The following is a 12,145-nucleotide window of genomic DNA, read 5'->3' on the forward strand; positions in this document are numbered from 1 at the left end:
GATGGCCCCTGTGGCCTCTTGATTTCTAATGCATTTTACCTTGTTTCCCAAAGTCCTGGGAAGCCCTGATTCTGTCCCTTCCTCCTGAATGGCTGTTGGGTGGAAACACCATATATGTCTCTGTTGTTCCCTTTCCCCTTGGGTGGCTGTTGGGTGGAAATACCATATGTGGCTCTGGAGCTGCCTCCTGTCAGACTGACTGGAGCCTTCCCAGGTTTTTTGTGTTATGGGTACACCCTAGGGATGGGACCTGTGTGAATGGAGTCTGAAGTGAACTCACATTCTCTGTTGTGTGTGTCTGGTTTCTGTGTGTGTGACACAATGAATGAGACAGCCTGCCTGAAACTGACATGAATGCAGTGTAGTGTGCTGAAAGACTGGATAAACGCCCCAATCCACATTCCTTTGTAATGGGTGTCTGGGTGGAGGGAATGGCCTGAATGCCTTTGAGCCTGATTGGCTTCCTGCCTGCAGGAATGCCCTACTCTGTGATTGGCTGACTGAGCCTGGCTCAGGCATAGTGAATGAGGGACAGATGTGTATATATGGGGACCTCTAACTTACCAATTTGTTCAGTAGCTGAAGTCGAAGCTTAGCAAGAGACGCTGCTCCTTGAAGCCCAGCTGGAAGAGAAGTCTGCTGCTGCATTTCTTCAACAATCTGAAAGCTGTTGTGTCTCCCAAGGACTGATCCAGAGATGACCTGCAAAGGAGACCTCTCCCTGAGCTACGAGGGACCATCATGCAAAACTGCTACTCTTCATGGAAGTATCCTGGAAGACAGTCCTGTGTGCCTGCCGTCCGGAGAAGGGGTCTTTGAAGTCCAGAAGAGGAGTGCCAGACATCACAAGCCAGAGAAGTCCATTGGTGACACCCAGGGTCCGGAGGTGTGTTTCGTTACCAATGGAAGACTTTGCTGTCTACCACCTAGGAGAGCGGGTACCCTGGCATAGTGCTGCTGGACACCCGGAGCTGTGAAAGTTCCAAACTGCCTTAGAACATTTGAAAGGACATCCTTGCAGTCACCACTGACCACTTTTTCCCACCAGAGAGAGTATGGGGTCGCTGGGAACCGTGGAAGGTCACCAGTGGGTTTCCCGCCACCAGAAGCTATCAAAGTCATCTGGCGGTTCCAGACATTGTGAGGGTCCGAGGTCCACTCCAGTGGTCGATTCCAGGTCGCCAAAAGCCATCCAGCGGTCTGCGCTGCGGCTGCAGCACAAAAGAACCGAAAGTCAGATTCCGAAACACAACACCAAAAGTGACCTATCCACCCGTCGCCGCCATAAGTCATCGAAGGGTCCCAGGAGTCTTATCTTCATCCACCAAGCCTTTAAGGAAACCACAGCAAGTTTCCTCTCCGCAGGACTTCTACAGTCAGAGAAAAAGTTGACCAAAGGAGAGCACCACGAAGAGCCAAACTGCTGCCATTCCGAAAGACTTTGGTTCCTTTTTATTCTTGGACTTAGCATCCTAGTGGCACCTTCTTCCAAAGGGTGTCCACCCGCAGAGGGACTCGTCGCGTAAAACCGGAAAACTCTGCCATTTCGCCTGCCAAGGCACCACGTACTGTGACAAGGAAGAGCATCTTCTAGCCTCAGGGGTCGTCCCGGGGTCCCCAATTCATCTTGCATCCTGTTCTCCTGTGGCCCCTCAGGTACTTTGGGGTGGTAGAACCTTTAAAAGAAAGCACACAGTTATTGAACAATATTGGACTGGGCTGTTATGTTATGTTATTAAAACGTATAAAGCGCACGTTCACAGGAAGGCATGTGGCGCTCACCTAACAGATAAAGATTCAGAAGAGCAGCAGAAGTTTCTAACTAAAAAAGTAAGATTTTAGGGCCAGGCGAAAGGGCAAATGGTTAGAAGTAGCCCGCAAGGACAGGGGGAGAGAGTTCCAAGCCCTCGCGACCGCCACAGTAAAGGCACGGCCACCCATGCAAGAAAGTCATACCCAAAGTATTTGAATAATCATAGATGATTGGGAGCGAAGAGCTCTAGAAGCCACATAGAGGGGTAACTTGGCTTGGAGATTATGAGCACCAAGTTTGTAAAAGGCTCTGTGTACGATGCACAGTGACTTGAACAGCACTCGCTTCTTGACGGGGAGCCATTGAAGCTGACGAAGAAGGGGTGAAATATGGGCACCGAAAGAAGGTCGAAGTACTGCTCGAGACACTGCATTTTGCAGTAACTGCAAACAGTGCAAAAGGTAAGCAAGTTGAGCCAGGTAAAGAGCGTTGCAGTAATCAATATTGCTTAGCACCAGAGCAGCCACCACAGGAGCATGACATTTAAGGAGGATAAAAGGTAGGACTTTCCAAAGAATTCTGAGCTTGAAATGTCCAACTTGGCAGACTGAAGAGACCTGATCATGCATTGACAGGGAGGAAGATAGTTTGATCCCGAGGTCTCTAACAGAGACAACGGTAGAGGTAAAGGGGCCAAAAATGGAGGGCAGAAGTCGGGGGTCCAGAAAGACACAGGACAGCAAGAGCCAATGACTAGTACCTCAGTCTTCTCACCGTTCAGCTTCAGCCAGTTCTCGGCCATCCACTTGCCAACCTCCTCAAGACAACCCCTAAGCCGCGCAGCAGTATCCGGTCTGGCAAGATCCAGTTGAAGAATGGGAGTGGATAAGGCTGAGAAGTGGCTGAATATAAATGTTAAACATAGTGGGAGAAAGTGCAGAGCCTTGAGGGACTCCACAAGACAGGAACCTATTTAAAACAAAAAGGAGAGAGATAGACGGACTGAGAATGATCAGCCAGAAAGGCAGTGAACCATGTAAGAACCTGAGATGAAAGATCTGCAGAAGACAGCCGGGACATTAGGGTGGGGTGGTCTATGGTGTCAAATGCAACCAGCTGTAAAAGACAACATAAGTTACTCCCTACCTTTTCTATAACAGGTTGCCAAGGTGGGGGGTCCTCACTCAGAATTACTTGTCTAGTGTAAAGAAAGCATGTTTCCACTGCTCATGACTAACCTGCCTTTCTCTCCTATTCTCTGCTGGTTACACCTTATTTAAGAATTCACCTGCCCTTTAAAACTGCATTTAGTGCAGTTCTTACTGAATTTAAGAGTGTATATATTTACCATTCTCTGAATAAGTATTCCATGTACAAAGTGTTATTTTTTATATGCATATTTGGTCAAAGTAGCAAACCTTATTTTATATAAAGAAGCTGTGTTATCACCTAACATAGTGTGTGGACATTCCTTTGTGGGGGCTTTGTGGAAACACTGTACTTGCCTGCATCACCTCCTGAAAGTTTAAGCCTGGTTGCTAGCCACATTTTACCAAATTGGGTGCCTTGCTGGGGTTGTTCTGTGCTTTTACCCTACCACATAGGGGGCAGAAGTACAGATACCCCTCTCCAGTCTTTACACTGCTGATACAGCGGTGGAATCACTGGTTTTAAGACTCAGTGTTAAACCTAGCTACTACAAAATATCTACTCTTCTTTATTGATTTAGAGTATACTGATAATTACACTACAAACAATGGAAATTATTGCAAATGGTAAATTGACTAGGATGAGCTTAGAGGCTCTCCAGAGTGCTTATCAAGTGAGAGAAAATAGATTTTGAAGATACATCTAGGGCAGACCTTATACCTGCTTCAGTGGATTATGATATGATATGGCATTTATAACGCGCCTATACAGAAGTGTTTCAAGGCGCGACGAGGCAAGGGAGGGGGAACAGAGGGAGGACAGAGACAATGAACTTGGCCAAGTGACATTGAGATTCCACAAGTGCAGGGGAGGCGGAGGGGAAAAGTGCCAGGGGAAAGGGGATGGGGCAGTGGTGTACATGGGATAAAAACAATAACAAGAAGTGCGGCCAGCAGGTGGCAGGTGCAAGGGTAAGTGCAGACAGCAGGTGTCCAAAAATGCAGGTAGGTGGACTGTAGGGTTACAGACACAGACTCAAGTACAAGGGTTGCCGGGAGGCAGTGCAGGTGTGCAACTGGGCGGGCAGGGACCTGGGCCCAAAATCAGAGGGTAGCCAGGTGACCAGTGCAGCACCTGACAGGAAATCAGCAGGGGAGAGGCAGAGAGAAGACAGAAGCAAAGAGGAAGGTCTTGAGGTGCTTCTGGAACCGGAGATGGTTCTCCTCAACTTTCAGAGAGGCAGGGAGGCCTCAGCCGAAGAAAGAGATCTACCACCAACTCGTTGCTTGGAGAAGCGACTGACCCTGGGGGAGTTGGAGATGGAGGAGCGAAGAACTCGAGTAGGAAGGTATTTACGAACAGAGAGTTGGAGGTATTGAGGACCCAGGCCTCAGAAGACCTTGTGGACAATGCACAGGGTCTTCAACTTAACCCTCACAGATTACCAGACAGATTATGACAGTCATGATGAAAATGGGGTGGGGGTGCTCTGATGGGGTCCTTACCCCTAGTGAAGTCACAGATGTTACCAGTGGGATTCCCCCCTCTCCAGTCACTTATTTTACTAAACCCAGCAGTGCTCTTCAGGGGATGCCGTGAAACTTGAACTTTTGAAACCAGAGCTACAAAGAGAAAAGTTACCCTTTCAATATAAAAGGTTAGAGACTGAAGCTGAGTTAAATAAAGAGGAGTTGGCACATTAAGTAATACTCAAAGATTTGGTTGCCAAGTTTAAAAGGATACTTAAAAGGTTCAGGGATTATAAGAAGAGAGAGCATATATATTGGGTTGATTGGGTGAGTGCTGCACACATGAGTATGATGGGATGGACTGATGGTTATAAAGTGAAGTCTTTTGTTGAACAGTCGCACCTCTTGTTTTTTAGACATTTTTCTGAGGCTTGTTCAGCAGAGCTGCATTAGTACATTGCTGACCAGAATATTTTTGATCCCTTTAAGTTAGCCAACTTGGCTGATAAGTGGGTCTCCCACAGGGTATCCCATAAGGATCCCAGTGGGAAGGACAAGGAAAAGAGGACCTCTCAGAAGGCTGAGGAGTCCAAGAAGCTGCCACATCAGAATAAACCTAAATATTCTCCCTCTAAGATCCAAATATCTACTGGGCATAAGTCTCATGGGGGTGGGAGTAAGAGTAATGGTGCGCCTGCTGCAAAGCCTGTTCCTGATCACACCCCATATTCCTGCCACCTGTTGGGACTGTGGGGCCTTGGACCACAAAAAGGGTGACCCCAAGTGTAAAGGTAAGGCGATTGGTGTCTAGGCTTTCAGTCTGACATACCCTTACTCTATGCCTGAGGTGGAGGCCACTGTCCTCCCCTCCTCTCCAGGGATCACCTTTGGTGCTCCTGTAGGGATATACTTAGTGTACCTTGGGGTCTGGGACCAGTACTCAGGAGTACTGGCTACTAACCCACAGAACACTAGAAGACTTTCAAGAAGTATCCTCAGATATGGCCAGCCTTCCACTGTGAGAGACACTGTGGATAGCATGGCAGTGGTGGACAGGACTCTGCTCAGGCCAGAGGACTATGTAGGTGCTCCTCTGAGAGCCACTGGGTTAGCTGGTGGGCCTCCCAAATGATCTCCTGTCACCCTAGTCAGCATTAAGATTGATTACAAGACAGAAAAGCTTCCTGTCCTGGTTCAGGACAATGTGCCTGCCAATATTGTGTTGGGGAATGACTTGGTCGAGATGGGGTTAATCTCAGATGGTTTGCCCATGGCTGCTGCTGCAGTCACTGGATCACAGGTACAACAGGGTCTGACTGATAGTCAGTTACCCAAGCCAAAGGGGAAACCCAAGGCTAAGAGGAAGAGTCAGAATGCCACTTGTGTGAAGGGGGCTCCTTCTCTTCCTGCTCTTTCTACAGCACCCAATGTGGCCCCAGCTCCTGAAGGACTAGCCCCAGTGGTGACCCTTGACTCAACACCAGAGGGAAAAGAGCCAGAGGACCCTCCACAGGGAGAGCCACTCAACCCAGAGGATCACCCTGCCCTTCAATGCCTGCTGGCTTAAGGCGGGCCCTCTAGGGGGGATTTTCATAAGGGTCTCTCTCACAAGGTGAAGTGCCTGGGACCTTTAAGATTTATTGGGAGTGTGAGCTCCTTTACAGTGAGCCCACTCAGCCTGCACTGGGTACAGTCAAGAGTTTGGTTGTACCACACGTATACAGGCCCTTCTTTTTGCAGTTGGCACGAGAGTTACCCTTAGCTGGCCATCATGGGACCAAGAAGACTAAGCAAAGGCTCTCAGGCCACTTGTATTAGCCCAGAATGGGAGTAGACGTGGAAGCTCACTGCAAGATCTGTCCCACTTGTCAGTTGTCTGGCAAGACTGGAGGCAGTGTCATTGCCCCCACTGCAGCCTTTGCCAGTGGTTGGCAAACCATTTGAGAGGTTGTTGTTGGTCCCTTTGACCCTCCCACATCAGGTGGACACCGGTTTATCCTGTACTGGTAGATCATGCCACCAGGTTCCCCGAGGCTATACCCCTTCGGACCATAACAACCAAGGTGGTTTCCAGGGCTCTTCTGGGCATCTTTACCAGAGGTGATCTTTGACAGAGGAACTAACTTCAAGTCTAGTTGCATGCAAGCTATGTGGAAGGAATGTGGTGTAACCTATACGTTCTCCGCCTCCTACCATCCTCAGACCAATGGCCTGGTTGAGAGATTTAATAAAACTCTCAAGGGAATGTTAGGTGCTTAAGAGACCCCAAGAAGGAAATGGGATCTCCTCCTACCATGCCTGCTGTTTGCTTGCAGAAAGGTGCCTTAAGAGGGCGTTGGTTTCTGCCCCTTTGAGCTCCTTTTTTGACATCCAGTAAGGGGGCCCATTGCCTTAGTACAAGAAGGTTTGGAAGCCACCCCTCCGTGTCCTGCCAAGCAAGTGGGGGACTATGTATTAGGCCTCAGGAGGAGGATGGCGCAGATGATGGGCCAGACATCAGCAAATCTTAAGGCCAGCCAGGAATTGAACAAGTACTGGCATGACCGTAAAGCCTCACAAGTGGAAAGGACTCCTGTTCAGAAGATCCTTGTGATGAGCCTACCAAGCTTCAGACATTGGTAGATAAATGGACTGGACCTTTCAGGATAATCTCCAAGATGGGTGAAGTCAATTATCTGGTAGCCCCTCAGGTATTTCATGTCAACAGGCTCAAGCTTTTCCACAGGAGAGGAGTGGTCTCATACCTCTTGTTAGCTTCAGAGCAGGAAGAGGCTTAGAGTGAGCCCCTTCCTGACTTGCTGCATAGCAACCCTCAGTATGGTTCAGTGGAGGGAGTGCAACTCTTTCCAGATCTGACACCAGAGCAGTAGAGAACGTGCAGGGCTTTGCTCCAGCAGTATGCCCCCCTGTTCTAACTTACACCAAGCCTCACCATGGTGTAGGCATGGTATTGACACTGGTGACAGTGTACCTTTCAAAAACAGATGATACAGGATTCAGACACTGTAAAGAACCCCATCCAGGCAGAGGTCGCGAAGATGTTGGACATGGGTATAATTGAATCCTCAACCAGCCCCATCCCCAAGGCAAGTTCCCAGGCAGGTCCCAAGGATTGGAGGTTCTATGTGGAATACAGAGGAGGCAATGCAGTCACCAAGACTGACCCACACCCATTGTCCAGGGCTGATGTGCTTGTGGACAAAATGGGTGCTGCCAACTTTGTGAGCACCTTCAACCTCACATCAGGCTATTGGCAAATAGCTCTGACTGACCAGGCCAAGGAGAAAACGGCTTTCTCAACACCAGAAGGGCTCTACCAGTTTAGGGTTATGCCTTTTGGGTTGAAGAATGCCCCTGCCACCTTCCAAAGGTTAGTCCATCATGCTCTCAGCGGGCTGGAGGCCTTCTGTGTGGTATACCTAGACGACATTGCTGTCTGCAGTTCCACCTAGGAAGAGCATTTGCCAGATAGCACAGGGGAAGGTTACCTACCTTGGCCATGAGTTGGGAGGGGGTCATATCCAACCTCTCCCTAGTAAAGTACAAGCTGTACAGGACGGTGAGACTCCCTCTACGCAAACCCAGGTGAGAGCTGTTTTGGGCCTCACTGGGTACTACCGAAACATCATGGCAGACTCTGGCACCATAGCTTACCTCTGACAGCTCTGACATCCCCCAACCAGCCTAGGAAGGTTCATTGGTGTGAAGACTGTTGAAGGGCCTTTGATGGCCTAAAGGAAAGTCTGTGCAGGGCACCTGTCTTGTGTGGCCCTGACTACAGCAAACTCTTTATTGTGCAAACTGATGCCTGGGGCACTGGAATCGGAGCTGTATTGTCTCAGTTAGACGACAAAGGGAGAGAACACCTCATAATTTTCATCAGTAGGCAAGTTAAGGGTAGGGAACGTAGATGGGCCACAGTTGAAAAGGAGTGTTTTAGCATAATCTGGGCACTTAGGCATTTTAGACCTTACTTTACAGGGTCTGTCTTTAAAGTCCAAACTGACCACAAGCCCTTCAAATGGCTTATGCAGATGAAGGGTGAAAATCCCAAACTGCTCAGGTGGTCCATTAGCCTGCAAGGGCTAGACTTCACCATTGAGCATATGCCAGGGAAGAGTCATGGTAATGCAGATGGCCTTTCCAGAAGGTATGTTGAACGTCTGGATGAGGGAAACAATACTCGTGGGAGATCAGTTGCCCTAATCTCAGTCTGAAGGGGGATGCATGTAATGCTGGAAATGCCTTATGTAGGGACAGGGCATCCTGTCCTTGTCCTACCACTGCCCTGTGTGTGTTTGCTCTATGTTTTCTGCCACCAAGGTCCAGCCTGGACCTCTGGCAGTACAGCTCTTCATTCTTATCTTTTGGAGAACATCACCCATGGGATAACCTTATGAGACCCATGGGTGGGGGTACACCCTTGTACTCCTCATGTGTGTTTTTGGGCACCTGTCTGTTGCCCACAGAGCAGGGTATGGGCTGGTGGCAGCTACATGCTGACTTGACAGTGGTGCTGGGTATCCTCCATTTTGGAACACTCAAGCACTGCCATAGGAATCAGTGGATTCCTGACAGAAGGCAAGATGGCCCCTGTTGCCTCTTGGTTTCTATTTCCTTTTACCTTGTTTCCCAAAGTCTTGGGAAGCCCTGGCTTTGTCCCTTCCTCCTGAATGGCTGTTGGGTGGAAACACCATGCATGTCTCTGTTGTCCCCTTTCCCCCTGACTGGCTGTTGGGTGGAAATACCATATATGACTCTGGGGCTGCCTCCCGCCAGACTGACTGGAGCCTTCCCAGGCATTGTGTGTTGTGAATACACCTTAGTGGTGTGACCTGTGTGAATGGAGTCTGAAGTGAACTCATATTCTCTGTTGTGGGTGTCTGGTTTCTGTGTGTGTGTGACACAATGAATGAGACAGTCCTGCCTGAAACTGACATGAACGCAGTGTAGTGTGCTGAAAGGCTGGGTAATTGCCCCAATCCACATTCCTTTGTTATGGGTGTCTGGGAGGAGTGAATAGCCTGAATGCCTGTGGTCCTGACTGGCTGCCTGCCTGCATGAATGCCCTTCTGTGTTATTGGCTGACTGAGCCTGGCTCAGGCAGAGTGAATGAGGGACAGATGTGTACATATGGGGACCTCTAACTTACCAATTTGTTCAGTAGCTGATGTCGAAGCTTAGAAAGAATAATCTGCTCCTTGAAGCCCAGCTGGAAGAGAAGTCTGCTGATGCATTTCTTCAACCATCCGAAAGCTGTCGTGTCTCCCAAGGACTGATCCAGAGAGGACCTACAAAGGAGACCTCTCCCCGAGCTACGAGGGACCATCATGCAAAACTGCTACTCTTCATGGAAGTATCCTGGAAGACAGTCCTGTGTGCCTGCCGTCAGAAGAAGGGGGTCTTCAAAGTCCAGAAGAGGAGTGCCAGACATCTGTGCGAAACCTGAAGGTATCTCCCTAGCTAGCCCTCTGGGATCTGCCATCCAGCTAGCCAGGACACAGCCATCGCTATTGGATCCAGTTCCTGGGGGTGGACCAGTGAGGGAGGATCACCTGGATGGAGGTCCTCTGGGAGTGGAACACCGATGGGTGAGACGCAGTAACCCCCTTCCTTCAATACCTCTTCCCTATCTCACCACTCACTGACATCTCCCAATGCAAGGGTCAGGCAAAGTCAGGCAATTGACGAGAATCACACACACCTGACAGCCCTTTCCTTTCCCCACAGGGATAAAAGCTGCAGCCAGAGAGCACAGTACGAACAAGACAGACCGCACCAAGAGGCAACTATCCAGACTCGACAGTTCAAAAGGAGGAGAAAGGCGGCAAATATCGAGAGGCTGACGAGGAGAGACACAACCTTGCCCTTTCCGACAAAACCCAGCGAATCCTCTACTGAAATAAGCATAATACCAAGGACAATAGCCCAAGTGTGCTGCAACAGATGTCAATGGTACACGGAGCGTATTGACGCCGATAAGCCTGAGCGAAGGAGACTCCTGCTTCTGGGGTACCGGCCTTATTTATTTATTTGTATTTATAAAGTGCACTAGCAGCCCACGGGCATCGAGGCGCTGTTACATGAGATTGTCATAGTTCCATCGGGATACTTGGCTCTTGGTTACAGTGAGCATGATATAATGCCAATGAAAGGTACAGAAAGTCAGACTGGAGAATGCATTATTCATAGGAAAATGGTACAAAAATGATTGGTTAGATGAACAGCATAGTTTTAATTAACTTCCTGAAGGCTAAGTGAGATTCAGCATTTCTAACCTGGAGGGGGTAAGGCGTTCCAATGTGTTGCTGCTAAAACTGGGAAACTAGAACCTCCTGCACGCACTCTCTGTGTTTTAGGAACATAGATCCTATTAGTATAGGCCATTCTAGTGGGTCTAGTAGGAACCGGCTTAACAACTCTTTGAGCCAGGTACAGTGGTTGCCGGTTGTGAACACATCTATGTGTTAGGGCGAGAGCTTTGAAGACTATCCTCCTTTAATGGGGAGCCAGTGAACCTGCTTCCTAGTTTTCGATATGTGTTCCCTTTTGGAGATACCAGTGGCAGCCCTCAGGGCATTATTCTGGACTGTCTGGAGTTTGGTAAGGTTCTTAACGGACGTCCCCAAAAAGAGGGCATTGCAATAGTCCAGCCTAGATCCAATTATTGCTTTTGCAATGGTAAGACAGTTTCCTTCAGAAAAAAAGGTCTGGCTGCGTTGATCAATTTAGAGTGGTAGGCTGAGGTCGATGCAATGGCATTGACCTGTCTATTCATAGAGAGGTCTGAGTCGAGATAGACTCCCAGGGTCTTTACAGCTTGTGATACAGGGATCGGCAAATGGTCAATTGGAAATGAGCTGTATTGCTTGTCCAGTTTCCTGAGGGTGGCAGGAGATCCAATTAGCAGAAGCCCGGTTTTGTCACTGTTAAGGCATAACCAGTTTTCTGCCATCCATGTTTGGATTGTGGAGTATATGGACTCGAGGGTAGCCATATCGGCTTTATAGTCACCCTTGAGGGGGATGAGGACCTGTGTATCATCAGCATAATTAGTGTATGTGATGCCCAAGGCGTCCAGGATGTGGAACAGTGGCTTGGTGAACAGGTTGTACAGGGTGGGTGAGATGCAGGATCCCTGTGGGACACCGCATTTGATGAAGCTTGGGTGGGAATAGGCTGAGTCAGAGAACACTTTCATGACCCTTTCCTGTAGAGGAGAAATTGGCAGCAGAGGAGAGATGGTTACAAAGGGTATTATGAATGATCCACCAAATCAAATGCCGCGGATAAATCAAGGAGCAGAAGGAGGGCGGGTTTGCCCGCATCTCTGAAATCGTCCATTTGATTTTTGAAGTCTAGGAGTACAGTTTCAGTACCGTGCCCCGGACGGAATCCCGACTGCCAGAGGCGAAGCAGGTTGTTTGCCTCAAGGAATTTTTGGATTTGCAGATTAGCTGCCTTGTCAAAAATTTTTAGAAGGAAAGGGACTGTCGTAATGGTCTGTAGTTCCCTGGGACAGCAGTTGGGTCCTGACAGTTCATCATAGCCGGTGAGTCAAAGGGAGAGCCGATAAGAACCGGGCTGTGGTGAATGAAAGTCACAATGTGGCAAAGTGAAAGAAGTATAAGAGAACTGTAACATTGTGAAGGGGGGCCCAGCTGCAAAATGGGACCAGCACCACATGGGTGCTGCTCTGAGAAACTCTGGTTGATCCCTATCTGAGTGAAACTACAGATACCAGAAGGCAGTAGGAGAGCTGCCAAGATAGGTC

The sequence above is a fragment of the Ambystoma mexicanum genome, chromosome 7p (genome assembly GCF_040938575.1).
Source record: "Ambystoma mexicanum isolate Mex_15411 chromosome 7p, UKY_AmexF1_1, whole genome shotgun sequence".
In the NCBI taxonomy this organism is placed as follows: domain Eukaryota; kingdom Metazoa; phylum Chordata; class Amphibia; order Caudata; family Ambystomatidae; genus Ambystoma; species Ambystoma mexicanum.